This window comes from Camellia sinensis, chromosome 6 (assembly GCF_055761805.1).
Source record: "Camellia sinensis isolate YWXY chromosome 6, ASM5576180v1, whole genome shotgun sequence".
In the NCBI taxonomy this organism is placed as follows: domain Eukaryota; kingdom Viridiplantae; phylum Streptophyta; class Magnoliopsida; order Ericales; family Theaceae; genus Camellia; species Camellia sinensis.
This window is the reverse complement of record NC_138966.1, coordinates 155,354,047-155,378,710: the sequence shown is the minus strand read 5'-3', so window position 1 is coordinate 155,378,710 and position 24,664 is coordinate 155,354,047. Positions and strand designations below refer to the sequence as shown.

Sequence of the window (24,664 nt, the reverse complement as noted above, 5' to 3'; positions counted from 1 at the left end):
ACCCCGTGGCCAACACATAAAGAAGATCCTTGATCATGAAACATTTCTCGACGCTCACCTGAAAAAGGATTAGCAACGTGGGATGAACATAAAGTCCAGTAGGGATCCCAATATGATCCTCAACAATAACAACATACAGATAGCTATGATCATGAATGCTTCATATGATATGGTTTATACAAAAATATACTTATATTAGTACATTTCACAAAAATCATTCATTTTGCTCGACAACTTAAATAATTTACTTTTCTTTTTTCTAGTTACTTTTCTTCTTTTCCAAAATCACATGACAATAATAGGTTTTTGAAAACAAATTCACAAGCCCATTACACTTTCTCCCAATTCCTAGACTTACACCTATTTTGTCTTTGAATCATGTTCACAAGTATCCAATTTCCTTTTGCTTTATTTACAACCTCAGTACAGGACCTACGCCTATTACCACCACGTTCATATATATATGAAAACGTCCAACACACCAACAAGAAAAACAATGAAAGGGACAAGCACTCAACGACTATCAACTCAACCTCTCTGAACCATTACTGCCATAATACATAATCTCCCAGATACACTGAGACAAGAATGACCAACAAGCTCATAAACCTAGATACGCTGAGACAAGAATGATAAATAAGAAATAAATCAAGATACACTGGAACAAGAAATGATAAACAAGTAATAAACCCAGATGCACTGAAACAAGAATGATAAACAAGCTCTGCTCTACCTGCCTTAAGCACGGTAAGCCAATGATATACCTTTCCATAACCAAATGCCAAGCCAAGGATACACTTTTCCATAGCAAACTGCCAATTTACTAGGCGCTAGTTGAAGGAAACGGTACCTCTCATTCGAAGCACAGCCAATTTACTAGGTGCTAGCTGGAAGGAAATAGTACCTCTCATTAGAAGCGCGACCAATTTACCAAGCACTAGCTGGAAGGGAATGGTACCTCTCATTAGAAGCGCGGCCAATTTACCAAGTGCTAGCTAGAAGGGAATGGTACCTCTCATTAGAAGCGCAAGCACATTTTCAATCATCTTAACATACCAGAACGCATAATAACACAAGTGTAATGCATACACATAAACTATCCAACACAGCAATGTCATCCTCAACCGATGACCAAGGACAAAACCTCTAAATGCATGTGCTTCATACACGTATGATAATAATAAACTCACATGAGACTTCATGTCCAACAACAATATTGGTAAACAATTATGTTCATCATCCAGCTTTACATTCATTCTTGAAATACAAATCATTATGATTTCTTTCTCTTTTCAAAATCAACCCCTTTTTGTTTTCCGAGTTAACATAACCCAAATCTTTAACCAAAATCCATCATCTTTATTCACAAAACCAAATCCATCCTCTTCGTTTCACAAAACCAAACTCTTTCTCTTTGTTTCACAAAATCAACCCATTCTCATTATTTCACAAAAATCAAATCATTCTTTTTGTTTCACAAAATCAAATCCACAGATATCAAATTCATAACTCAACCCAATATACATTATTAATTCAAAACACTATCAATACACGGTAGATTATTCCCTTTTTAACATTTAACACAAGTACATAATCTAAATAACAAAGCACAAACATTACACAACTTTCTCTCTTTTGAAACCATTAGGTCAACAATATAAACTTAGAGCTTTTTCTTCCTCTCAACAACAACTTGCTAACCCATTCACCCATCAACCCAAACAACAACCCATATAATGATTTCCAACCCCAAGTATTTAAAACCAAAGATACTTCTCACATGATTTTTCAAAAGAACACCCATACACATGGTTTTTGTGCAATAGAAAATACCACATGTCTATCTATAGACAAAGTATTGAAAATGAGCAAAGAGATCCCTACCTCAAGAAGCAAAGAGGAAATCTTGAAAAACTCAACGTTGACGAAACCACGAACTTCTTGGATCAAAAGGAAGCCCTTAACGAGATCTATAATCTTCCTCAAAGGACCATGGTGAAAAGATCACTCTAGGTGAGTAGATCTGAAGATCTAAGTTTGAAAAGTAACTTTAGAGAGGAAAAGAGGAGCCTCACGGTTTAGAGAGAGAAAAGGAAAAAAAAGTAAAGAAAAAGATACGTGAGGTCTCCTTTTATAGTGCTAGGTCAAGGCAAAATAAGTGTAACAACCCACATTTTTGGCCAAGTCATGTTTGCATGCATGTATATATTTTGCCATGTTAGATTGCTGTAACAACCCATATTCATGTTGTAGCCATGTTCATGTTCGTTTATATAGCTTTGTCTTGTTAAGTTTGCATTCATGAATCTTGACTTGTTTTGCCTAAGTAAGATCCATGCCTTGTTTTGATGCCTTTGTGACTTGTCTAAGTGTTGTGTGCTTGCTTTGTTCCTTCCTTGGTACCCAAGCCTAAGTTATGTTTAGCCGAAGTTATGCCAAGCCTAGGTTATGTTAAGCCTAGATCATTCCAAGCCGAGGTCATCTCCAGTCTAGAAGTATCTTGGAACCCCTTTGTTTGACCTCCACCATTCGCCCTGGCATATTGGCCAAGATGTCATTATCTAGGCCGAGGTGTGAATCACCAAGGCCGAGATGTGTATCATCTAGGCCGAGATGTTACCTTTGCACCTGAGTGATCTTGTCCTGGAGTGGTATGACCTAGACCGAGGTGGCGCACATCTAGGCCAAGGTGTGGCACAGCTTAGTCAAGAATTGTCCTTCCTAGCCGAGGTCATTGTCACCTTAGTTGCCGAAGCTTTGTCCTTAGCCGATGTCATCACTTGCCGGAGTGCCTCACCGAGTAGCTTGTTAGATACGCTTTGTCATAGTCTTGTCTTGTCAATCTATCACCTTTTTGAAGAGAACCAACCAGCCGTCGCCACGTGTCCGAGCTGAGAGTTAAGTCAGCCAATAGAGAGAGAAACCTACCATTTGTTGTATCTTTGTTTTGAAGAGGAGAGAGAAGCTCTAGGAGAGGAAGAAGAGTTCTTGAGAGAGAGTGGGTTTCTAAGCTTGATCCCTAGAGATCGAACCGTTAGATCCGTGTTCTAAGGTCAGATTCTTGATCTGCTCATGTTGTTCTTTATGTTCATGTTATTGCATTGCATGATTGAATATGATTTGTAAGCCATGCATTGCTTTGAAGTTTGGTTTTAGAAAGAGAAAATGACATTCATGTGTTCTTCAAGAAAAGTCATGTTTTGATCCGAAGGCTCATGCCTAGATCCATGTTTTTGTGTTTGTTTTCGCATGATTTTCAAGTATGGGTACCCAGGTCCATGTTTTCGAACTCATAGCATGAAATCGCGGATTTTGTTATAAAGAAGTTATGATTTTAGCATCCATGTTCTTCATGATCTTCATGTTCATGTTCTTCATGTTCTTCACGGGTGGAAACCCAGATCTCCAGACTTCACTTCCTGAAGTGTAGTCGCCGAGATCACTCTTACCTAGACCTCACACTTAGACCAAGCATCGTATCTTACCTTGGCCTACCTTTGCATGATCACTTACGCTTTCAGTTTGTCTTGTGCGCACCTCGGCGTGCAGCCGCATGCCGAAGCCTAGGTAGCCATACCCCAGCCAGGAGGTGTGGGATCTCGGCAAAGACCTGGTTGGTACCCAGCATGTCTTCCTGACATGTAAAACAGTGTTTTGACTTCCAGCATGTTTTCCCGAGATCATTTGCATGCATGTGAGACTTGTTTTGAGAAATATGTTCAGTATGCTTGCCATGTGTTTGTAGGACTTGGACCTTTGCCTTGACCCCGACGTCCCAAGAACTATGTGAGTGGTATTTTTAATAAAGTTATGTTCTTAAGGTTTTGATAAAGCTTTGCCTTGTTTTGATAAAAGTATTTGTTAAGCATGAATGATATCCCTATTTTATGTATCAAGCATAAGCTTCGTTTTGAATGGCAATGTATCAAGTAAGCTTTGTTTTGATGACCTTCTCGGAAAGTCCCTCGTGCTGGAGGACTCTAAACTTTCGCAGCACCCTTGATGTATACCCAAGTGTTAAAGGGCTACGGGCTCTTGTAACATAGGTCCCTTGTGCTGGAGGACTCTAAATTTGAGCAGCACCCAAGTGTGAAAGGGCTACGGGCTCTTGCTTGGTCTTGTTAAGTGTTAAAGGGCTACGGGCTCTTGTAACATAGGTCCCTTGTGCTGGAGGACTCTAAATTTGAGCAGCACCCAAGCGTTAAAGGGCTACGGGCTCTTGCTTGGTCTTGTTTTGCCACTGGCGGTTTACCGCGTGGGTCTTGTAAGTAAGTAAGTACGTTTTGAAGGACCAAGGTTATGCCGAGGTTATGTTATAAGATTTGACGTATGATAAGTATGTAAGTTTTGTAAGATCAAGTTTGATGAACAAGATTTATCTCATGTTTTGTACAAGCTATGATAAGTATGGTTTTGACAAAGATATATTATGTATTGTTTTGAAAGACCTCGGGAATCATTCGTTTAACCCCTTTATTACTTATACCATTCACTGAGTATCCAAGCTCACCCTCCCTATGTATATATGTAGGTAACAAGCAAGAAGTCGGCTACGCCGAGATGTGTGCTTTGTATGCATGTTATGTCGACTGTAATGATGTCGGCAATCCTGAAGATTATGTATTCTTGATTTGTATTTCATGTATTATGTTTATATCGGCAATTTTGATGCTAACATATTTCGAACATGTTGGCTTGAGAAGCCTTTTGCCAAGATGTAATATGTATTTTTGTACTTCATCTCTATTTGTATTTAAGTTGTAAAGCTATGTAAAGATGTTTGCCATTCCATTTGACTCATGCACTTCTCTTATGGACCACTTGTATTTTAGATTATTGCTTCCGCATTTGTGAGCCCCCTATATATATACTCTGATTGTGTGTGAATTTTGGAAGTTGGCCTTCGGTAATTACGGATTACTGGCCATCACGGCACCAAACTACTAGGGGTGGTTTGGGGTCGTGACAATAAGGCCCCAAAATCAATCAAAAAGAGTGAGTCAAAACCCCCAAAAGTAGGACCCAAAACCGCACAAAAATCTAGAAAAAATGCACGCAAGGGTCGACCCTTCAGACAGAAACTCAAAGAGTGCAACAGGCAAAGTGTCGACACCTCCCAGACTGGTGTCGACACTAAAATTCAGCAAGCAAAACCAGGACCAGGGTCGACCCTTCCCAGACTGGTGTCGACCCTTGAGGCCAACAAAAAACAGGTGTTGACACCACCAAGACCGGTGTCGATCCCAGAACAAGATTTTTAAATTTTCAAAAACTTTTCAACGTAAACGAGCGTGAACGAACAATCCCAACAAGTTTAAACCGATTTTCCACCCCTCCAAAACCAAGATATAACAACACCAAAGATTCACAAAATAAAATAAAAGAATCAAACACACTTCTCAAAAGTTTTAAAAGGGTACAAGTGCTACAGTAGGTAACTTGACCTAGAATGACTACCTGACTTATAGTTAGCATGGTTCAAATAAAAGGTAATGCATGTACTATATGTGAATTTATAATTTTTTTTTCATTTGTTAATAAATTTATGCATAATCCACATTTCAATTAAGAACTTTATAAATTTTTAAGAGTTAATCACAAACTTTTAAAAAAAATAAATAGACATGATACATTATAAATATAAATGAAATAACTTTATTAATAAACCATTTTTATTAAAAAAATTTATACTTAATCAAATAGTTCTTCTAGCATTTGAAAATTTAATACTTACGAATAAATTTAATATTTTTAGATACTCCAAGCATTTTTCACATTTAAAATTTATGAATAAATTTATGTAATTTAAAAAATTTATACTTTATTAAAACTTTTGGCATTACAAAATCAATAATTAACTTTTATCAAATATGCTTTAAATGTAATCATCAACCTATTTTTTAAACAAAATTTTCTCATTCAAAATTTTGTCAAATATTTATTTAGGAAAACTATCAACATATTAGTGCACCATGTTCACGATCATTATTAAGCTTATGTAACTTAAGCCCTAATCTAAATGCAGCTTGTATTTTTATTTTTTTTTTTAATGTTTGGCATGACCCATAAAATGGTTATAAACTATAAGTAAAATTTTAAATTATTAACTTAAAATAACTTGTAAATTTATTTGGTGCAATGTAACTTTTGATAATCTATATAACATTTTTATTGTGTAAATATACATAATGTCTCAAAAGTTATTACTAAGACGAAAGATATGAGACTTTTACATTCATATGTATTTAAGGATTTCAAATGAGTTTAAAAAAAAGAGAAGAAAAGGATGAAGTTACAAATTGTAATTTAAAAAACCTCTATTTTTTAGCCTAATAAGCTATAAAAATATCAAATAAATTATAATTTAAAATTACAATCAAATAAACTTTGTCACACAATCAAATATAATATAAAAATATAATAAGTGTAACATTATTTAAGAAAAAGTGCACCAACTATAAAATATAAAAATTAAAAGCAAACCTTAAAAAAATTTTGAAATATGAAATCATGGAAATTGCAAAACATAAATGCATAAGTAATATTATAACTATATGCATCATCTAAAAGAAGAAACTTACAATGAAAATTTGTTAATTAGTATGCACATTTTCTCAATAGTCTCTGTCATTCGTATTTATGTACTTGATAAATATAGATTTTAAACTGTTGAACATTGACCAAAGAGATTGGAGATTTATTTTATAAAATACTTAGATTAAATAAGCATGCAATAAATTTTTAGAAATTAACATAATTGTTAGATGCATAATAGAAATAAGGATGTGAGAGGCTAAGGATTAGGAATTGATCTTTATAAAAAAGCATAAACTTACAATGAAAAAATTTATCAATTGAATTCTTCACAATTGCTCCACCACTAACAGTTACAACACTTGATGAACACCGACTCTAATTTGACTCGAATCCAATAAGTGCAAGAGAAAAGATTTATGGGAGATGTGAATTGCTTATCATAATTTGTGATACACAATTTTAAATTTTTAAAATTGATTTAGTCTTCTTTCTTTTTAAAAGTCATAAATTATAAGAAAATTAGATTTTTTTTAAAAGTTATATGGCACATTTTTGAATTTTGAAATGGGTTAGTATACTTTCCTTTTAAATTTCATAAATCATTAGACAGTTATATTTTTATTGTTGAGAAAGTGTTACCCAATAGATTTTTAAATTTTTTTAATAATAAATAGAAATTAATCAATAAACTTAGTATGTGAGTTTGTAAATAAATAACAATATGTAATTTTAAAAGCTTACTATATTGAATTTTGAAAGGAGCGTTATTATAAATTATGAAAAAGATTTCTATATTAGTTATAGTATAGATAACGTGACTATTTAAAAGGTTTTTTTTTTTTTATATATTTTAGATTCTGTTGAATTGTTTATCATATTTAATGACACATAATTTTAAATCTTGAAATAGAAAAATATGTATATATATTTAAAAATCATAAATTATGGAATAATTAGAGTTTTTTTATGATTATAATTAGATTTTAGTGAATTGCTTTCATATTAGTGGCACACAAATTTAAATTTTAAAATAATTGAGCATACTTTCGTTTAGAAGTCGTAATCTATGGAACAATTAGAGTTTAATTTTTATGGTTAAATTATATTTAACCAATAGACTTTTTTAAAAATAAAAATAATTAGATTTTAGTGAATTACTTCCATATATAGTAGCACACAGATTTAAATTTTGAAATCGTTGAGCATACTTTCTTTTTAAAAATCGTAATTTATGGAATAATTAAAGTTTTATTGTTATGATTAAAAAAGAGTTTAACCAATAGAATGTTTTTTTTATTATTATTCAAAAATCAAGAAATCATAAAATTTAGTTTGAGGGTTTAGAGCTCCCACAAACCTTATCATTAGAAAGACCATTTTTCTTATATATATAGACTAACATATCACCCGTGCTATGCACGGGATAAAATAATATATTACTTAAAAAAAATATGATAATTATATTTAATTTTTTTATATTTTAAAAATAAAAGTTGGCTAATTGGGATTTTCTTAATTGTTTAAAATTAAGAAAAATCAAAAAAATTATTATGAGGAATTGATCATAAGACTTCTCACTAAAAATCTCATTTTGTTTATATAAATGAGATTATAAGATTCACTTTATATAAGTCAAACAATTCAGTTTTTCTTTTTCTTCTTTAAAAAGAAAATCCTCATTGGCCAACTTTTAAAATTGTTTAAAAGCTAACAATTGTTTGGGCAAGAATTTTATTTCGAATCAAACACTCTTAGCCGTTTAGGTCAATCTTTAATTTATTTTGAATCAAACAAATTTAACCAATATATTTTGTTAAAACTATTAAAATTGCAGTTAAACCAGCGAATCAGTCAAACCGAAAACGGTTCACCCAATCGGCAAGGTCAAAAAGGACCACCCAACTTATTCAAAAATTAATTAATTAAAACTTTTAAATTTTATTTTAATTTTAAAATTTAAATTATCTTGAACTGAAGCATACACAACACTACAGTATTAAATGGAAGCATAAGGTTTATATAGTGAAACAACTCATTCTTTCCTCCTTTTCCTGATATGGGATTGTAAAATAAAAGTTAACAGTTGTTTGGACGAGAAGTTCTTTTCTAATCAAGCAATTCCAATCGTTCAATTTTTAATGAGGTCAATCTTAGTTTATTTCAAATCAAACAAATCTAAACAATATATTTTGATAAAACATCTAAAACCGTGGTTAAACCAATGAATTAGTCATATCGAAAACGATTCAGCCGAATCGGCTACGTCAAAAGACCAACTAATTTATAATAAAATTAATTAATTAAAACCTTTAAATTTTAAAATTAAGATTCACTTTATATAAGTGGAACAACTCACTTTTTATTTATTTTCTTGATGTGAAATTGTAATTATTTTAAAGTTAAATATTATGATAGTTTCAAAATCTTATACAAAATTATTTTTAAAATCAAAACCTCTATGTGAGATTGTAAAATTAAAGTTAAATGGAAGCCAACCAATTGAGATTTTCTTAATTGTTTAAAATTAAGTAAATAAAAAAAATGGTATTGATTATAGGGCATGTCACTAAAAAAATTATTTTACTTATATAAATGAGAACATAAGATTCACTTTATATAAGGGAAACAATTTACTTTTTTCTTCTTTTCCCAATGTGGGATTGTAAAATAAAAGTTAAATGGAAGCTAACCAATGGAGATTTTCTTAATTGTCTAAAATTATGAAATTTCAATAATTTATATAAATTGGAGTATAAAATTCACTTTATGTAAATGAAACAATTCACTTTTTTTTCCCTGATTTGGGATTGTAAAATAAAAGATAAATGGAAGCTAGCTAACGAGAATTTTCTTAATTGCTTAAAATTACGAAAATTCAATAATTTTAGAATGATGGTTTGGAGTTTGTAGAAGACTTCTCCCTTAAAATTCCCTTTATAAGATTCGTTTTATATAAGTGAAACAACTTACTTTTTCTTTTTTCCCTAATGTGGGATTGTAACGTTTTATATAAGTGAAACAATTCACTTTTTTTTTTTCTTTTCTCAATATGGGATTGTAATTATTTTAAAGCTAAATATTATGAGAGTTTCAAAAACTCATACAAAATTGTTTTAAAAATAAAAACAATATGGAATTGTAAAATATAAACTCTCACAAAGCTCTTCACTAAATGGGATAGAAGTATAAGATTTACTTAATATGAGTAAAACAATTCATTTTTTTCCTTCTTTTTTCGATGTGGGATTATCAAATAAAAGTTAGCCAATGGAGTCAAAAAAATTAGTATGAGATATTGAAGTTCTCAAAAGACTGCTCACTAAAAACTCCACTTTCCTCATATAATATATAGATTATGTCTTCTTCAATTCAGGATGTTGGAAACATATAAAGATCAATACAAAATTATGTATTTTTATGCTAGTGATTTCAGTGCAACCCATATGACTTTTGAAAAATGAAAACCAACTATTATTGTATGATTTTTATTACAGAAATAGAACTTGGATTCAACTAGGTTTGTATACTTTATTTATTTTAATATTATCAGAAGAACATCAAACACAAAAGCAATTCTGGTTGTTTTGGCAACTTTTATTTGCACACTACACTTTGTTTTAATTTACGATATTTTTGTCAATCAAATATCAATTTTTGATCAAAAATAATTATTAGAATATTAATTTCTGAATAAAAATTAATTGTTTGGATATCAATGATAGAGCATGGTTTCATTCGTAGGTTGAAATCCGAGCACTAAAATTGTGTGAATTGAGAATTTTGTTGAGATATTAAAACTCTCATAAGATTCTTCACTAAATGGGAATGAGAGTATAAGATTCATTTTATATGAATAAAATAACTCTCTTTTTTTTTTCTTTTCTTAATGTGAAATTATTAAATAAAAGTTAACTAATGAAATTTTTTTTAATTATTTAAATTTATTTTTTAATTAAAAAATTAAAAAATTAAAATTGAAATAATGAAACCCTCATAAAATTTGTCGGTTAAAAAGATCCTCTCCTTGTATAATTGATAGTAAGGTGGAGTTTTCTAAAAACCAAGGGCGCGATAGGATTTCATCCAATGGGTAGCGTGGGGTCACCTCCCTCTCTCTTACCTTATTTTCCATCAACGGATTAGTACCACTCGAGTCTGGTTTTATTTCAATTTCGTTATTATCACATATATATATATATATATATGTCCGTACTTAAAGGTAGGTGTAAATAAAATAAGTGAAAAAAAAAAACAAACAAACGAACAAAGAAATAGAGAGGAAAATAAAAAGAGGGAAAAAAAAAAAAAAGAATGAAAGAAAGGTGGGTAGGAAAGAGAATGCATGAGTGAACAAAAACGGAAAAAAAGAAGGTGGGTGAGTGAGAATTAAAAAAAATCTAAACCTTAGGATGAATTTAAAAATTAATCTCAAGCCTTGAAACAAAATGAATCTCTAAGATATTTTGAGACATTTTCAAAAACATTCCTGCTTTATTATATAGATATAGTAGTGTATGTCCGTGTCTAAAGGTACAGCGTAAATAATATTGTGATCAAAATACACTTGTAATTTATACGTATCAAGTTAAAATTTAGGATAAACTACTAATATGTCCTAATAATTGGATTTAATTCTCATCAAATCCTATTGAAAATAAGTCCTAACATAATCGTTGCTAAAAATAATTTTTTGTATCACTTTTATATATGTCGTTAAAAATTGACAATTGGTGAATTTTTTTTGTTACGATTTTTATAAATTGTCGCTAAAACTTATAATTAGTAATATTTTTCTGTGATGATTTTTCAAATTGTCGGTAAAAGTTAAAAATTAGTGATTTTTTTGTGACGATTTTTTTAAGCTGTTGCTAAAACATGTAATTAGTGACATTTTTGTGATAAAATTTTCAAACTGTCATTAAGAATTAACAATTAGTGACATTTTTTAATAGTATATGATAAAAAATGCTATTAATTATCATATGATCTATTGGACCATAAGTCCACTTAGTAGGATCTATACGTAAGTCCCTCTAAAATTTATAGAGTCCGTAATAATTTTTGATAAAAATATTGAAAAAATATAAAAAAATAGTATTCTTCTTAAAGAATTTGTAACAATTTTACTTGTACTACATACTCTACAGAACTCAAATAAAATGACAACTCCTCTATCCTTAATGCAAATTAAGAAATAAACATATAAGATTTATAATGTTCACCAATATTGCAAATCAAAATATAAAAGCATGTTAAAAAAATTATAAACACTAAACAAAATACACAAATCAAAACTATTGTACATTTGTTAACATTTTATAATAAATAAAAGAATAAATTACAAATATACCTCCTGAGATATGCTTAAAGTACAGATTGTCCGTTGTGGTTTGGAAAATTACAAATACCTCATTGTTAGTATTTTTTATTTTACAGAATTAACTGAAAAAAAGAAATTCATAATTACTTTCCTATACAATAATAAAATTACCTAAATTATTAATTGAAACATATTTATAATATCATTAAAAACTGTTAATTGATTTGATAATTTATTAATAAAAAGGGCGATTTGTTATGAAATTAGAAACCTCAAGGGGTGGAATGTAATTTCCAAAATCACAAGGACGATTCGTATTTTAATTAAACCTCAAGGGTGTATTTGTAATTTATCTTAAAAAATTACCAAATCCCAAATACAACACACTTAAGTGCTCTGCAATTTTAACAAAATAAATTGAAAAATGCATACTAGTCTGTATTCTATAATTCCAAACAAATCAAATATATATAAGAAAAAATTAAATATCAAATAATGCACACCAGTTAGTATTCTGCAATCTAAAAAAAATTAAAATTAAAATGTACACCAATTAGTGATACTATTGCCAATCAAATTATAACCACCAAAACAAACATTATATTGACATACACCTAAAACTTCAATTGGCATTGGCTTTTTGGATTAAATTAATCATAAAAAGACAAAATAAACTAAAAAATTAATAAGACAAAATATCATATCCTCATTTTATTTAATTTTTCAAAAAATTAAAAAAAGCCCATTCAAATAAACTTTTTAACTGAATCTAAAATAATTTTAAAAAAAATCAACTTAAAAAAATTATATATAAGCTTTACAAATTCAATTCATACACACTAAACAATCTGTGGGCCCAAACACCACCAACCGTGCACAAACCACTATAGTTGCATGTGTTGGCTCAATTTGCGAAGAAGGTTATAAGTGGCGTTTTAATTTTTTGTCAAATCGTAAAAAGTGATTTTTTTTTGTCATAAATTGATTTGGGATGTCGGTTATAAGCCAAAAGAAAAATTACGAAATTATCTTCCATAGATGAAAAATGAAAGGGTAAAAATGTATAATTTTTCAATTGATTAGGGATACTTTGGTCATTTCATTATAATTTGACATTATAAACAAATATTAATGAAAAAAAGTCAAAAGTCACTTTTTACTAACTTTTCAAATCATTTGTCTAAAAAAATTAAAAGTTAAAAAATTATTTTTTACCATATTCTCAAAATAAGCCGTTATCTCCACAAACGCGCTATACATATAATGCAAAACCTCACCAAGCAATCTCACAGTTATTACAGTGAGACCCAGGACTGCCATTTCAAAAACCAAACCAAACAGCACCTAGCGGTAATAATCACTCTAAAGGCACACCACACCACACCACGTATATTATATGTATTTTAGGGTTAATTTGGCATAAATTAAAAAAAAAAAAATTAAAAAAGTAAGGTGTCGTTTGGTAACACTTACGTTTTTAATTTTTTATTTATATTTACAAAAATTTTAAAAACTCAAATAAAAACTTGTTTGGTAAAATTTTTGATTTATAAATTAATGGTCTCAGTTTATAAATTTGGCCAAAAAATGAAAACAGAAAAAATGTGTTTCCATTTTGAGTTTTCAGTTTTTTTTTTTTTACCACCCAACACCCGCCACCATTTTCCACCACCGTCTTCCGCCACCACCACCCACCCCCCACCACCACCTACCACCACCACTCACCTGCCACTACTACCCACCACCTATCCCTCGCCACCACCCACCACCCACCACCTGCTACTATCATCCACCGCCCGCTACCTACTTGCCACCACCACTCACCACCCACCTGCCACCACTATCCACCACCTGTCACCCACCACCACCACCAACCTGCTGCCCACATGTCACCGCCACCCTCTCATTACCACCTACCACTCGCCACCGTCACCCACCCACCTACCCACCACCCGCCATCCGCCATTCGCCACCCACCTGCCACCACCACCCACCACCTGCCACCACCCACTCGTTATCACCTATCACCCGCCACCGTCACCCACCCACCACCACCACCCGCCACCACCCGCCACTACCAGCCATCTGCCACCCACTTGCCACCACCACCACCCACTCGCTACCACCCACGACCGTCACTCACCTACTCACCCCTGCCACCACCCACCTACACCCGCCATTCGCCACCCACTTGCCACCACCACCACCGCCGCCATCTGCCACCCACCTGTCACCACCACCTGCCACCGCCACCGCCACCCACTCGCTACCACCCACCACCCGCCCCGGTCACCTACTCACCCACCACCACCAGCTACCCACCACCCACCGTCACCACTTTCTACCACCGTCTTCCGCCGTCACTTGCCACCACTTGCTATTTCTCACTCTTTTTTATATTTTTAAATTTTTTAAAACATCTTGTCAATTACCAAACGCGCTTGTAGTTTATGTTTTTCTAAAAATAAATAAAAAATAAACAAAAACTAGTTTATAAAATTTTTATAAATATAAACTGAAAACGTAAATGTTACCAAACACACCCTAAAAAATTATTACAAAATTCTCAAAAATCCACACTATTTAGGAAAAACTTATGAGAAAGTCTAGAGATTTTAAATTATTATTTTAGAAGCTTGAGAGAATTTAATAACTCAAAAATTAAAAAGTCAAAAGTTAAAAAGGATAGAATAGTCATTTTAATTTTATTATATATATTTTCGTAAAAAATTAAAAAATCATCTCAAATACACATCTTTTTTCTCTACATTTCTAATTAAAAAATTAAAAAATACACTTGTTTAGAATTTCTCAAACACCCACTAAGGCCAAGTTTGGGAAGTGTAAAAAAAGTCAAAAAATCAAAAATTTATTTAAAAGGTTAAAAAGTTATAGCTTTTCACAAAAAGTCAAAAATTATGACTGCACAACTCTCAATACTTATTTTTCCCTACATACTAATTTATACATATTTTTTCATAAAAAATTAAAATATTAACCCAAACATTCATATTTTTTCTCTCAACTTTTTAATTTAAAAAAAAATAAAAAATACACTTATTTAAGACACCCAAACAACCTGGGTGTTACCCAATTTTGCTTCAGAATACATGCATCCTTGCATAATACCCATGCATAAACAAATGATTTCACCATCAAATCAAATGGCCCACCAACACAGCTAGCCTTCGGTTAACCCCAAAAAAAAAAAAAAATTTTAAAAGAGTTTCCTTGTAATATTTACCAATGTTCTGGACCAATTATCAACGTAAATCTGCTTCATCCTCCGCACAATAGCTCCGGCGTCTGAAAAAAAACATAAGCAAAAGACCAGAGATCAGTCGGAGAGGTGTTCTGATACGATCTTTTTGCTCTGAAACAGTCTATATGAAACACACGGACAACACGCTCCTCTCTTTCTCTGAAACGGTTTGTTTGTAATATATCAACATCGACATAAATTCATTTTTTTTTTCTTTTTTTCCTCAGTTACTCCACTATTTCAGATCTGGATGGCTGGGTCGTAACTGCGGTGGTCAGCGTCGGCGATAGGATAAAAGAGAGATGAATAAGAAGAGAGGAGAGAGAGGAGCGTGAGTAGGTTCTGTTTTGAGAGACAAAGAGGAGCGTGAGTGGAGGGCTTGGGGGCGAGTGGTGTGTTTTTCAAACAGATTTGGGAAAAGGTTTTAGGAGAGAGAGATTGCAGAGACTGTATGGGCCAAGCAAAAAAAAAAAATCTGGCCCGTTAATTTTTTATTTAGAAAGATCTATATTATTAAAATCAAATGTATTTCTGATATAATTTGAGATATTTTTAAAAAATTATTTTTTTTATTATGAAGTATTTAAAAAATTCGATAAAAAGTTAATTTTTTTAATTTTTTTAACTTATTTATTTTTTGTAAGCAAGTTATATACTCCTTCCGTCTTAAAATATTAGTCCTTTATTCTATTTTTTATTGTCCCAAAATATTAGTCTCTCTTTATAAATCAAGTACAAAAATAATGTAAATTTCTTATTTTGCCATTCTTTTAAATTAATAAATAATTTAAAAAGTACAATTATAACATTGATATTCATAAAAAATATACTATTAAAAGGATAATTTTGGAAAATTAACTTTTTTCAAATGCAATAAGTGTACTATAAAAAAAAAATTAGATTCCCCAAAAGGGACCAATATTTTGGAACGGAAGCAGTAAGAGATGATATAATTCAAAATAAATAAAAAATAAAAAATAAATTTTTTACTACCTTCTCAAACGATCCATATAAATTAATGGTTCAAATCATTCCATCTACAAAATTAATGGTGAAATTTATTTAGACCAAAATATATTTCCAGCCCATGTCTCCTCTGTTCTGTCACCCCTTCTCTCCTCTTCCTCCGTTCTATTTCTCTCTCTCTACATCCACTACACACAGGTTGCGACAAAAAAAAAAAAAAAAGTTTCCTCGCACCTTCCTTGTAGCAAATTTGCCTCTTTACTCAGAGAAGTTTCCTAGCACCTTCCTTGCCCACAAAGGCCAGGTTTGTATGGGGTCGATCAACAACATATTTGACTGAGCTAAAATGTTACAGGATTATTAATTCAATTAGGGTGCGTTTGTTTGGACGGACTGGATAAAGGGGATTGTAATTTATCAGACAATTAGTTTTGGGATTCATTGTCCTGAGACTATTTGATTTGACTAAATTTATATCCTATGTTTGTTTAGTCATGAGATTAGATGTCTGGATTGAACTATTTTTTGTTATCCAAAGTTTGTTTGGAATATTATGGAGAAGGATAAATGCTCAAATGACTATTTTATCATTTTTAATTATTTACTAAGTAATAGCAATATTAAACATAACTTTAATATTTTAATTATTTTTAGTTAGATTAAATAAAAATTTGTTTTATTTTATTTTTTGCACAATATTTTAATTATTTTAATTTATTATTTTTAATTTAATTAAATTAAATTTATTATTTATAATTTATATTTTTTATTTAATATATAATTTTAAATTAACGACAATAAAAAATAAATTTATTTTATATATAAATTAAATTTTCAACAACACTAAAAAAATTTAATTTATAAGGCCATAATTTATAATTTATTATTTTTTAATAAATTTAATTTATAATTTATATTTTTTATTTAATATATAATTATAAATTAACAACACTAAAAAAATAATTTAATTTAATATGTAAATTTAATTTTTTAACAACACTAAAAAAAATTAATTTATAAGGCCATAATTTATTATTTATTATTTTTAATTAAATTTACTTTATAATTTATAATTAAAATTTTTTATTTAATATATAATTTTAAATTAACAACACTAAAAAAATAATTTATAAATGTTCAAAAGACTATTTTATCATTTTCTAATTGTTTGCTAAGTAATAGCATGGAGGGTAAAATGGACATTTCACAAAATAATTCTATGGGATACCAATCCTATGGTTTCTATCCCACCTACCCCCATGAAATAGGATACTCCCATATTTGTGGGACTAATAGTCCCACAACAAACACACCCTTAGACTATTAGTCCGGTAGAACTAATAATCTAATCACACTCCCTAATCTTTCAAAACAAACACACCCTTAGATTATCAATCCCCCTAAGGGTAGGATTAGCATACTCATTGGAGGGTTGAGATTGATAATCCAATGCCTTTAGATTAAAACATGTTTAATTTTATTTTTTAAAATAATTTATTTGTAAAATAAATATTTAAAAAAATTTATTATCGAAGATTAAATATATGAATTTTTTTAACTTAAAAATATGATTTTTTTTGTATTTAATGAATTTTTAAATAATTTTTAAGTAAAATTTATATTTTTTAAGTATCTCTAAATTAAGTATATTTAAAGAATAATTAAAAATAAATATAATATTAAAAATTAAAAAACATTAATTTTATATATTAATACTATAATATCACTAATCCGGTTGAGTACAAAAAAATATTTTTTATCCTACATCTCTAATTTAATACCATTATATTAATAATTTTTTTACTTAATTTAACCATATTCTTAATCTCCTTCCTCCTATAAAGCCAAACAAACACAACCAGAGAAATTTCCTAGCACCTTCTTGCACACAAAAATGTTACCCGTGAGTTTCCTAGCATCTTCCTTGCACATAACTTTCGAATTTTAAATTTGTAAAAATTAGTTTCAAAATATACACTCAAATATCTATATAATGATCTCGTTTGGGAAGTTAGTTATTTTAATAAGTTATTTTAATTTTTGACTATTTTAGCAAGTTAAAATTTTTGTGTTTGAAAAGATTGTTAATTTTTTTTTTGTAATTGGATATGATGTTTATGAGAGAAAAATTAAAATGATTATGAGTTTGATGTGATATTTTGTCTTATTGATTATTTTAATTTATTTATAAATTTTAGCCAAAAAAAAGTCAAAAACCCATTTGCCAAGTAGGGCCAAAATGGTAGAACGGTTTTGGATAAATTACAAATACACCTCTTGAAATTTGATTAAAATACAAATCACCCTTGTGATTCTGAAAATTACATTTCACCCCTGAGGTTTCTAATTTCATAACAAATCGCCTATTTTATTAATAAATCATCAAGTCAATTAATAGTTTTTAATAATATTATAAATATATTTCAATTAATAATTTAAGTAATTTTATTATTATATAGGAAAACAATTATGAATTTGTTTTTCTTAGTTAATTTTGTTAAATAAAAAATTTTAACGAGGGAATATTTGTAATTTTTTAAACTATAGGGACAATTATACTTTAAGTAAATCTTAAAGAGTGCATTCATAATTTACCTAAAGATAAATTTTTGAAAAAAATGTTTATTTTTGTCTTACATGGCATCATTAATGGTTCAAATCATTTCACCTACAAAATTGATGGCCAAGTTTATTTAAGCCAAAATATATTTCTCACCTATCTCTCGTCTCTTCTCTTGTCACTTCTCTTCTCTTTCATTATTCCATACTCTCTCTCTCTCTCTCTATCTACTGCACACAGGGTTCAAGGAGTACTCGCAGTTTGGTTTACAGTTTGAACTCACCCGCATATGTTTGGTTTGGAAAAAATTGAACCTTCAACCGCCCACAGTGCTGGTGGTGATTTATGCAGATAGGGTTCACGAATATGCGGACGATTGCGGGCAGTTTACGAATTGAACTTTTTTCTTTCAAAATTTATTTTTAGACCTTTTTTTTTTAATTTTGTAAATATTTATTTTGGGCCATTTCTCCCCTATTTTCTAAAATACTCAACATTAATAATTAATGAATTAAAACTTATAAAATTAAAAATATAATAAAATCTATTCTTAATACAAACAAATCATTAAAAATTCTAAACTTTTAAATAAAATCATAAACTAACAAAAAGATTTAACACTTTTTTAAGTCGTCAAACACATGATTCATTTAACTTCTAATTTTTTAATCTCACATATTGAGAGATTGAAATGACTGTTCAAGAATAAGAAAACAAAACAGAAACAAATTTTTAATTCAAAAATAACAACACAAATATATTTGCTGAACCATGGTGTCATCATATATTTTTTTTTCAATACAATATGTTTGATTGGTGAATAAGGGGGGACTATTCACTGTTAGAATTATTATCCAAGGGAACCATTTAATTCGGTATTTGTTTTTTTAGTCTGCCGGACATGAAGTTCAGCCGGACTTCTTATCCCCCATATGGGGAATTATACTATCCTGGGGGGAGGGGACAATATTCGGGGGATTATTTACTGTTGGGGTTAGGTGATGAAATTACCATTTTAATCCTCTACTATTTAATTATGTATTATATTTAGTAAAATTCAATAAAATTTAAATGTCTCAATTTAAAAATAAAATAATTTTATTTAACTTTTTATTGATGTTTTATTTATTTGGGGTTGTTTGGGGTGTCCTAAATAAGTGCATTTTTTGTCTTTTTGGATTAAAAAATTGAGGTTTGAAAATATGGAGGTTTGGATTAACTTTTTGACTTTTTATGAAAAAATGTGTAATAAAAAATTGTAAAAATTGATTTGTATGGAAAAGTTCGAATTGAGAGTTATGCAGCCGTAATTGTTGACTTTTGGTGAATAGTGTTAACTTTTTAACTTTTTGAGTAACTTTTTGACTTTTTAACTTTTTTACAAGTTTCCAAACTTGGCCTTAGTGATAGGACTGATTACCTTTTGATTTCTAAATTATGAGTTTTATATTATTTTGATCTCTATTCTCGAAGGATTAAATGTGTGTTAACATGGTTCACAAGATTGATGTCATCGATATTTATTGTCAATTTAGAGATATTTTTTGAACAACATCAACAAAAAGATAAAAATGAAAATAAACTCTTCACAAATTGACGTAATTAAAATATTGAGAAATAATACAAAACGCAAAACTTTAAGGACTAAATATGTAATTAACTATTTTTTTTACTGATGTGTAATTTTTTGTCTAAAAATACCCTTGATTCTTGTGAAAAATAAAAATGGAATCATCATGCAGATCAGATATTCAATATTTTATAATTAAATTGAATCAATTGGAATATTAAAAATCAAAATGACATAAAATACATAATTTTTTATCATTACAGACTACAAATTTTAAAGACTAAAAATATAAGGGCAATACCACAAATTAACAATTTAAGACCCACAAATGACATAACAAGAGAATTAAGCATTAAATTGGCACGTTATTTGTCATGTCACAAACATAAACCAATCATATAGCAACGAATATTCAATCAATTTAATTTTGAGAAAATTAGTGAAACATCTCTCTTCAATTTTGTGTAATAGAAAAGGTTCAAGATTTTTTTTTTTATTAGGTAAGTCCCTCAATATTTTCACAAAGAAAATTTGACTCAAAGAAATTTAACAAAATTTCTCTGAGTCAAGACAAAATTTTCCTGAATCGAATTTTTTTTTGTGAAAATATTGAGGAATCTTAACTATTATAAAAATATTATATGTTTTTTATTTTATAAAACCTTAATATCAGATATGTTAAAAAAAATTTCCTTCAATTTTTTATATGAATAATTTATTAGACAAATTTTATGTATTGAATAAATTAAATTATCGAAATAGATTCAAAAATAAGTGCAAAAGTACAGTTAAAAAAAAGCCCTGTTTGGTAGAGCTGTGAGAAAGTGCTTATAGCTTATGCCTAAACAGCTTATAGCTTATAACTTTCAGCTTAAGCTGATTTCCAGCTTATTCTTAAAGCATCTCCTGCCCCACTCAAAGAATAAGCTGTTTTCTGACTTCCACAAAGCTATAAGCTATAAGCTATAAGCTAAACCAAACACATCAAAATAACTTAAATTAAGCTGAAAGCTGAAATAAGCTGAAATTAAGCTGTACCAAACAGGGCCAAAAGGGACAGGAGGCAAACAAAGTACAGTAAAAAAAAAAGGGACCGGAGGCAAACTGGTTTTGAATTGAATAAAATCGCATTATCTTACTCATCTCTCTTAACTAGTGACTAACGCGGTTTTTGTGTATAAATAAAACAAAAATAAATAAAGGCCATTATCTGTCATATTCACATGGTGGGTTTGTTTTGAAGGATTATGGTATGAGATTGGACTATTAATCTTATTAGATTAATAGTCTATTGTTTATTTTAATTTTTTTGTTCCGAATTAATAGTCTCTCGGACAATTAGTCCCATATTTGTGGGACTATCCTATCCCAAGGGGAGGTGAGATTATTTCTATGGGATTGGTATCTCATGGGATTAGACTCTAAAATATCTATTTTATCCCCATGCTATTACTTAGCAAACAATTAGAAAAGGATAAAATAGTCTTTTGAACATTTATGAATTATTTTTTTAGTGCTGTTAATTTAAAATTATATATTAAATAAAAAATATAAATTATAAATTAAATTTATTTAAAAATAATAAATTATAAATTATAGCCGTATAAATTAATTTTTTTAGTGTTGTTGAAAATTTAATTTATATATTAAATAAAATTATTTTTTATTGTCGTTAATTTAAAATTATATACTAAATAAAAAATATAAATTATAAATTATAACCTTATAAATTAAATTTTTTTAGTATTGTTGAAAATTTAATTTATATATTAAATAAAATTATTTTTTATTGTCGTTAATTTAAAATTATATATTAAATAAAAAATATAAATTATAAACTTAATTTAATTGAAAATAATAAATTAAAAATTATGGCCTTATAAATTAATTTTTTTTAGTGTTGTTAAATTATAAATTATAAATTATAGATTACAAATTTAAAATTATATATTAAATAAAAATTATAAATTATAAAGGTAAAATACTCTTTTGAACATTTATCATCATTCAGCCCGTCTAACCAAACATTGGGTTCACTAAAAATAGTCAAATCCAAACATCTAATCCCATGACTAAATAAACATAGGATACAAATCTAATCCAACCAAATAATTCAGAGACAATGTATCTCGAAACTAACAGTCCGATAAATTATAATCCCCCTTTATTCAATCTGTCTAAACAAATACACCCATATGTAATTAATCTCATCGCTTAATTAAAAGTATATTCTTGATGGTTGGTTGTCCTAACAATAATATCCTTATCACTACGTGTAGATTTGACATTAAAAAAGACAATAAAACTTCCGACCGCCAGTGGGGTACTGGGGTCGTGCGTGTCGCTCACTGATTGGCCAAAAATAAATTGTTTTTTTTTTTTTTTTTTCCTTTTTTTTTTGTGTTTTCAGCGAATGGGGAAAGTCTACGTCGCTGGGGTCCGAAGCATGACGCTAAAAAAGAAGCTCAATTAATCCGGACAAAAATGTAACAAAGTCGGAGAAACTGTGTCAATCCACCGTATTATAGAGTATGTATTGCTTGGGAAGATGAATTTTTTATTTTTGATTATTTTTATTTTTTTTTTACTAAAGGACAAATTAATTACAAAATTAAAAAAAAATAAATTCAAACAAAATATTACATCAAACTCCATAATCATTTTACTTTTTCTCTCAAATATCACATCAAACCACAAAAAATTCAACTATCTTCTCAATCACAAAAAATATTTTGTCCAATAATATCTTATAACTAAAAAACCTGCAAAAAAAACTCACTTCCCAAATGAACACATCATATGATTTGTTTCATGTCTAAATCTAACCAACAGATATATATATATATATATATATATATATTTAAATAATTTTTAAAGAGTGCTTTTTGCAAAACAAAAATTTGGCATTCCGTTAATTGGAAGCTTACATTAATTTTAGGATAAATTATATTCTTAATTTTTGTAATTTTTCTTTTGTGCTAATTTGATTCTTATAGATTTTAATTGTATTAGTTTTATTTTTAAAATTTGTGCATTATGTCAATTTAATCTAATCAATAATAACTATTCAAAAAATAGAATGAAATTATGCAGTAATATAGTTAACTCACTCTTCTCAAAATGATTCAAGGGTTGACATACAAATCGAAATGATTTATTCTTTTTAGAATGAATTATATTAACAGTCTCTGTAATTTGGAACTTGTGTCACTTTGGTTCATAATCTTTTAATTGTGATACATTTGACCCTGAATTTTGAATCTTATTTAAATAAAGACAATTGAATATATTGTTGCTCTATTTTAAGGGTAAAGTTATCAATTTGATAAAATATAAACTGGTGAGAGGGTAATTTATGATCTGGAGTTGGGCCGAGATATCGACCGAGCAAGTTGAGGGCCCAACGGTGCATAGGTCCGAGACGATCGACTTTTTACCCAAAGTGGGCTGCCAGAATTTGGGCCGGGCAGAGTACGGGCTGAGTGTCACCCCGGACCGGACAGAAACTGCTCGGTAAGGCAGTGCTCGGTCGGACCAGGGTGCCCGGTCCGAGGATGGCCAAAGCCGGATTGACCGAGTGACCGGCGCCCAGGAAGGCATGGACAACCGAGGAAGTTGAGTGGCCGGTGCCCGGAAAGGCGTGGTCAGCCGAAGAGACTGTTATGGTCGGCAGGAAGGCCGATCGAAGTATCCGGGCTAGGCTCGGCCGGGATGCCGCTTAGCCCGGTCCTCCGTGTGTTTATCCGGTTAGGCGCTTGAGGTATGAAGCATGGTATGACCGAGGTAGGGCAGCTCGGCTGCCGAGCTCCAGCTGTGCTGACAGGCAGTTGAGAGCAGGTGATGAATGACATGGTTTATGCTGACAGATGGGATAGCAGAGCCACGTGTCAGGAGATGACAGGGAGTGGATATGGGGCTCAGAAGGTATATAAGTATGTCTGCGCCCCCCATACGCGATACTCGAACACTCTGTAAGGAATTTCTTACACTCATATACTCTCTCCCTTCTCTCTATTCCCTCGAAGGTGTGTGCTAACTTGACCGTCGGAGGGTTTTTCCGGCCACACACCGCCGGGTAGCTCACCGTTATTTGCTTGCAGGTGATCGGATATCGACGGAGCTCGGAAGAAAGGAATACGGGCACGCCTGAATATTTGCTCCCCGTACAACTAGTTTAACAAAAATAAATGTGAAAAAAATTATTTTTGAATTTTAAAAAATTATTTCTAAAAAATTATTTTTGAATTTTTAAAAATTATTTATATCCACCAAAGATAAAATTATATAAAAATGATAAATATTTCACATTTTTATTTTTTTTTATTTTTTTCCAAAATAATGTTAGTATATGTTTGGATAATAATCATGTAATGGTTGGTTGTTTTGTTATTTTTTTTATATTTTTTTATGCTTATCATCTAATAGATAGTTGTATTTGTTGTTAATAGA

The 24,664-nt window shown here is 29.9% G+C and overlaps 1 pseudogene; it reads left to right on the top strand.

The window, feature by feature from the left end:
* LOC145793720 (monothiol glutaredoxin-S15, mitochondrial-like) overlaps positions 1 to 24,664 on the top strand; it is a 98,247-nt pseudogene that overhangs the window by 34,017 nt on the left and 39,566 nt on the right.